General features: G+C 39.2%; 1 non-coding gene across 1 annotated transcript; it reads right to left on the bottom strand.

Annotated features, from left to right (window-relative positions):
* Positions 1-5,058: 5,058 nt before the first annotated feature.
* Positions 5,059-5,164, bottom strand: LOC111761514 (U6 spliceosomal RNA). Its single transcript, XR_002794859.2, has one exon. It is a non-coding gene; the product is annotated as a U6 spliceosomal RNA (small nuclear RNA).
* Between the last annotated feature and the right edge of the window lie 722 nt (positions 5,165-5,886).

The raw sequence follows: 5,886 nt of genomic DNA, 5'->3' as shown, positions 1-5,886 counted from the left end.
ACTTGCCCAAAAGTAAAGTGTCCATCTCTTGCAAACAAAAAATTGCTCCATTTGAGATTTGGAATTACAGGATTTGTTTTTACAAGTACTACTGCTTGATGTTTACAACCACTATGTATGGAGTCCATTAGTTACAGGTTCAAGTCCCAGCCCTGTCACATTCTAACAATGGGTCCTTGGGACAATTATTTAACTTTCTGTACTTCAGCTTCCTTGCCTGTAAAATGGGAACAGTAAGAAAATCTTCCCCAGAAAATCCATGTAAAAGAACTTCACATAGTGGCTAATGAAAAATGCACATATTCAATCAATCTTAGCTACCATTATTATTAGAAGTGTGGCTGACATGTCTTCATGGTTACAATATGGTGGGTAATTTGTTTATATTACAATAGGACACAAGTGAAGTAAATTGGAAAATTCAGGCTGTTTTATGGAGAATACTGCTGATAAGACCTTAACATGTCAGAGGTCAAAGTAGATTTTTAGCCCAAGCTAGTAAAATAACCCCTCTCCCCACCTTTTTATTTAGTGGGGGATGGGGACTTGAATCTCCTGTTTTGGTAAGCCCAAGAGAGGGTCTCTGAATTGTGCAGTTTTGTTCTCTTTTCCTCTTGACACGAGGGAGAGGATTCGTGAATTCCTGGACAATTAAGAGCTTGACCAATTTAAAACTGACAAGTGCCTGCCAGTCTGCACTGTTCAAAAGATGAGTGATAATGAGGAATTTTCAAATTATAAGGGTTTCAGCCTTGTCAGAATATAAATCTCTTCATGAGATGCATCTAATCGGTACTGTCACAGAGAGAAATTTAGAAAGACCTAGATGATAAGCAGATCTTGAATCCAGTTAGTATGACCATTTCCTATTGTTTCTGTTCATAGACCTCATATAATAAAAGGTCCATCTCTCTGTTCACATGTTTGCCCTTTCTCCTTCTATTTCAATGTTGTATTGATATTTTTTCTCCTCTCTGGAGGGTTTTAAAAACCTGAACCTGAAATCATATAGATAACATCTCACTAGATTAGTTTTAAAGGCTCAAGAGATCAATGTCTTTTGAAAATAACTCACATTATTTAAATGGAAGACAAAGTTTCCAACTCAACCCTGCTGCTTGCAATGCATTGAAACCTGAGTGACTTATGTCACTACTCAGAACCTCAGTTTCCTAATCTGTGCAATAAAGAAAAGAACATTTACTACACAGTGTTTTAAAAAAGATGAATTAGTGGGAAATGGATGTGGTTCAAGTGATTGCGCTCCTATCCACCATATGGGAGGTCCAGGGTTCCATTCCTGGAAGGTGAGCTGGCCCATGTGGAGTGCTGGCCTGCATAGGAGTGCTGGCCTGCACAGAGAGCTGGCACAGCAAAATGATGCAACAAAAAGAGACATGGAAGAGAGACAACAAGAGGTGCAGCAGACCAGGGAGCTGAGGTGGCGCAAGAGATTGGGCACCTCTTTCCAACTCCAGGAGGTCCCAGGATCAGAAGACAAGAAGAGGGAAACGGACTTGGCCCAGTGGTTAGGGCATCCGTCTACCACATGGGAGGTCCGCGGTTCAAACCCCGGGCCTCCTTGACCCGTGTGGAGCTGGCCCATGTGCAGTGCTGATGCGTGCAAGGAGTGCCCTGCCACGCAGGGGTGTCCCCCATGTAGGGGAGCCCCACGTGCCAGGAATGCGCCCGTAAGGAGAGCCGCCCAGCGCGAGAGAAGGTGCAGCCTGCCCAGGAATGGCGCCGCCCACACTTCCCGTGCCGCTGACGACAACAGAAGCGGACAAAGAAACAAGACGCAGCAAATGGACACAGAGAACAGATAACCGGGGGAGGGGGGGAATTAAATAAATAAATAAATCTTTTAAAAAAAAGAAGACAAGAAGACAGAAGAAGGCACAGTGAATACACACAGAGAGCAGACATGGGGGTGGAGTAGGGGGATAAATAATATAAATTTATAAATCTTTTAAAAAAATCAGATAAATTAGATAAAAACCATGTGCATAATGGCATTCAAGAGTAGGTGGTAATTGTTTGCTGAAATGAAAAATGTAGAACTCTTATTAGATTGTTGTTGTTGTTGTTAAATAAAGGTTTCAGACATTACTTTTTCATATGTCTGCCAAATAGCCAATTATTGCCCAAACCCAAACAGGTAAACTTGAAGAAAATTTGTGAAGAGGGTTCTTAATTCACATTCCCATCACTATCATAAGAAATTCATTTAAAGCACTCTGAAATGCATCCTTCAGATATGTTTGCAATCCTGACCAAATGTTTATGCCCAATTGTATGTAAGCACATATGTCATACATACTCATTCAGACAATTATAGATTAATAGCCTAACTATCCTTAAATAGAAATAATACTGTGCAGAAGCATGATGCAAGAATAATACTATGCAGACAATTAAAATAATAAGATAATTTATATTATATGATTGTCATATCAGATATCATATGATATGATCTCAAAGATAATATTGTGAAAAATAGCAAGTGTATATGGTCTCCTATCTTCTACATAAAATAGAAAAGATAAACATAAATACTTGTATATGCTCTCTCTGGGATGATATACCAAAGCTTTGCAACTCAGAATGCCTCTGGGAAGATGACTGGTGGAATCTGGGGTCATTAATCAGCAGGAAATTTACTTTTGTAGAGTTTGAATTGTTACTGATCCATGCATATTTTATTTTAAAAAGAAAGAAAGAGAAAGAGTACTGAGATGATTTCTAGAATTTCTGTGTCTCTTCAGGAGGCTCTTTTAAAATTCTGGTATGTATATGAGACAGCTATCATAAATTTACCATTTTAAGTGTACACTTCAGTGGCAATAATTACATTTTCAGTGTTGTGCTGCCATCAACACTATCTATTACCCTAACTTTTCATCATACCAAACAGAAACTCTGTACCCATTAAGCAATAAATCCCCATTTGCCTCCCTCTACCTGCTGGTAAACACTAATCTTCCTTCAGTCTCCATGAATTTGTTCATTCTATATATTTCATGTAAGTGGTATCATACAACATTTTTCCTTTTGTGTCTGACTTATTTTACGCAACAATGTCTTCAAAGTTCATCCATGCTGTAGCATGTATCAGAACTTCATTTCTTTTTAGGGCTGAATTATATTCTATTGTATGCATGTACCACATTTTGTTTATCCATTCATCTGTTGATGGACACTTGGTTTACTTCCACCTTTTGGCTATTGTGAATAAGTTGCTATGAAAACTGATGTATACATTTCTATTTGAGTCCCTGCTTTCAATTCTTTTGGGTATATAAGTAAGAAGGAGTGGGGTTACCAGATCATATGATAGGGCTATATTTAACTATTTGAGGACCACCAAACAGTTCCCTCAGGAGCTGCATCATTTTATATTACAGAAGCATTACAAAGGGGTTTGAATTCTTTAAGAGGATGCTTTTCTTGTTAAGGTAGGGGGGCCAGGGACTGAACCTGGACCTTATATGTGGGAAGCTGGCACTCAACTACTGTGCCACATAGGCTTTCCTGAATTAGTATTTTCATTTGTTTTGCTTATTGTGTTTTTGTTTCTTTCAGGAGGCACTGGAAACCGAACCCAGGACCTACCATGTGGGAGTTGGGTGCTCAACCACTTAAGTGACACCGCTCCTCTAGGAGGGCTCTTTTGAAAGTGTTATTAAAAGATCCTAGAGGGAAGCAGACTTGGCCCAATGGATAGGGCGTCCGCACTACATGGGAGGTCCACGGTTCAAACCCTGGGCCTCCTTGACCTGTGTGAAGCTGGCTCATACGCAGTGCTGATATGTGTAAGGAGTGCCATGCCACGCAGAGCTGTCCCTCGCGTATGGGAGCCCCACGCACAAGAAGTGCATCCTGTAAGGAGAGCAGCCCAGCATGAAAGAAAGTGCAGCCTGCCCAAGAATGGTGCCGCACATACGGAGAGCTGACACAACAAGATGACACAACAAAAAGAAACACAGATTCCTGGTGCCGCTGATAAGGATAGAAGCAGTCACAGAAGAACACACAGCAAATCGACACAGAGAGCAGGAAGGGGAGAGAAATAAAAATCTTAAAATAAAAAAAAAAAAGATCCTAGAATTGAGGAATTTCGAAGTCAGAAAGAAATTTAAGATGACCTCTAACGGGAGCCCCAACCCTAGCCACTTACCAAATTCACCTGGAGAATTTTTTAAAAATACAGATTCCTAATCCAGAGTTACTGGTATGAAATATGGGTGTAAAGTGGAAGGTGAGAAGATAAGGAAGTCACATTTAAAAGTAACATCCTTGTTTTCTGATGTGCAGATAGGTTTGGAAACTACAGGACAAATATGTCTGTGTTTTCCAAACTAAGCTATTCAAAATATCTTAAGGTATCACAGCAGTGCCTGGGGCCCAGGATTGGAATTGGTAAGGGGATGAGTGGCTAGAAGAAAATAGAGAAGAAGCCAAGGGCAGCAGTTAAACAAGACTGGAGGTACAAAGAAGCCCTGCTTTAAATTTTTATACATTTTGAGACACTACTAGAAATTTCTTTTTTAATTTTTTTATTTATTTGTTGTCTTTTTTTTTTAAGATACATAGATCACAAAAAATGTTATATTAAAAAATATGAGATTCCCATATACCCCACACCCCACCCCACTCCTCCCACATCAACAACCTCTTTCATCAGTGTGGCACATTCAATGCATTTGGTGAATACATTTTGGAGCACTGCTGCACCGCATGGATTATAGTTTACATTGTAGTTTACACTCTCCCCCAGTCCATTCAGTGCATTTTGGCAGGATATATAATTTCCTGCATCTGTCCCTGCAATATCATTTAGGATAATTCCAAGTTCCGAAAATGCCCCCACAATACATCTCCTCTTCCATCTCCCTGCACTCAGGAACTCCCGTGGCCACTTTCTCCAGATTAATGCTACAGTTTCTTCCATTACTAGTCATAATAGTTCTATAGTAGAATATAATAGAGTCCACTCTAGTTCATATTTTATTCCTCCATCCTGTGGACCCTGGGATGGTGATGTCCACTCCACCTCTAAAAACTATGGAACCCTTCATGAATTTGTGTTCATTCTTGCTCAGGGACCATGCTAATTTTCTCTGTATCGTTGCAATTTTAGTATATGTACTGCCGAAGTGAGCATGAAATTTCTTTTGATAAATGAATTCTGCTAAAAGTATTTGAAAGTTATCATTCCACTTGAAGGAAAATACGCCTATGTCCTCCCTCCAATTGATGGTCCAATACCAGGTGGACAAAGGGACAAATTATTTCTTTCTACCCTTAGTCTTCCAAATACATGTATACATAAATGTGTAGATGTATATATATACAAGAAAGTATTTATAATAAATACTATGCAGATGAACAGGTGATAGATTACAGTTAGCTATCCTGTTATATTCTGTACCACAGAGGTCAGCAAACTTTCCACAGAGAGCAAGAGAATAAATACTTTAAGCTTGCAGACTCTATCCATACAATTCAACGCTGCCATTGTAACCTGAATGTGGTCATGGACAATAGCAAATGAAGGGGTGTATGACTGTGTTCCAATAAAACTTTATTTACAGACACAGAAATTTGAACTTCATTGAATTTTTATATCTTTTCAACCATTTAAAACTATTATTAGCTTACAGGATATATGAAAACAGGCAATGGCCTGGATTTGGCCCACCAGCAGTAATTTGCCAATCCCTGCTCTTTCATATATAAATATATATAGCACACACACACATAGAAGGTACCTGGGATTGAACCCAAGACCTTGTACATGTGAAGTGCATGCTCAACCACTGAATTACAGCCACCCCATCTATATATTTTATTTTTTATACATTTATTTATTTATTCCCACACACA

This window comes from Dasypus novemcinctus, chromosome 26 (genome assembly GCF_030445035.2).
Source record: "Dasypus novemcinctus isolate mDasNov1 chromosome 26, mDasNov1.1.hap2, whole genome shotgun sequence".
NCBI lineage: Eukaryota > Metazoa > Chordata > Mammalia > Cingulata > Dasypodidae > Dasypus > Dasypus novemcinctus.
Note: the sequence above shows the minus strand (reverse complement) of the source record. Positions and strands in the feature narration are given on the sequence as shown.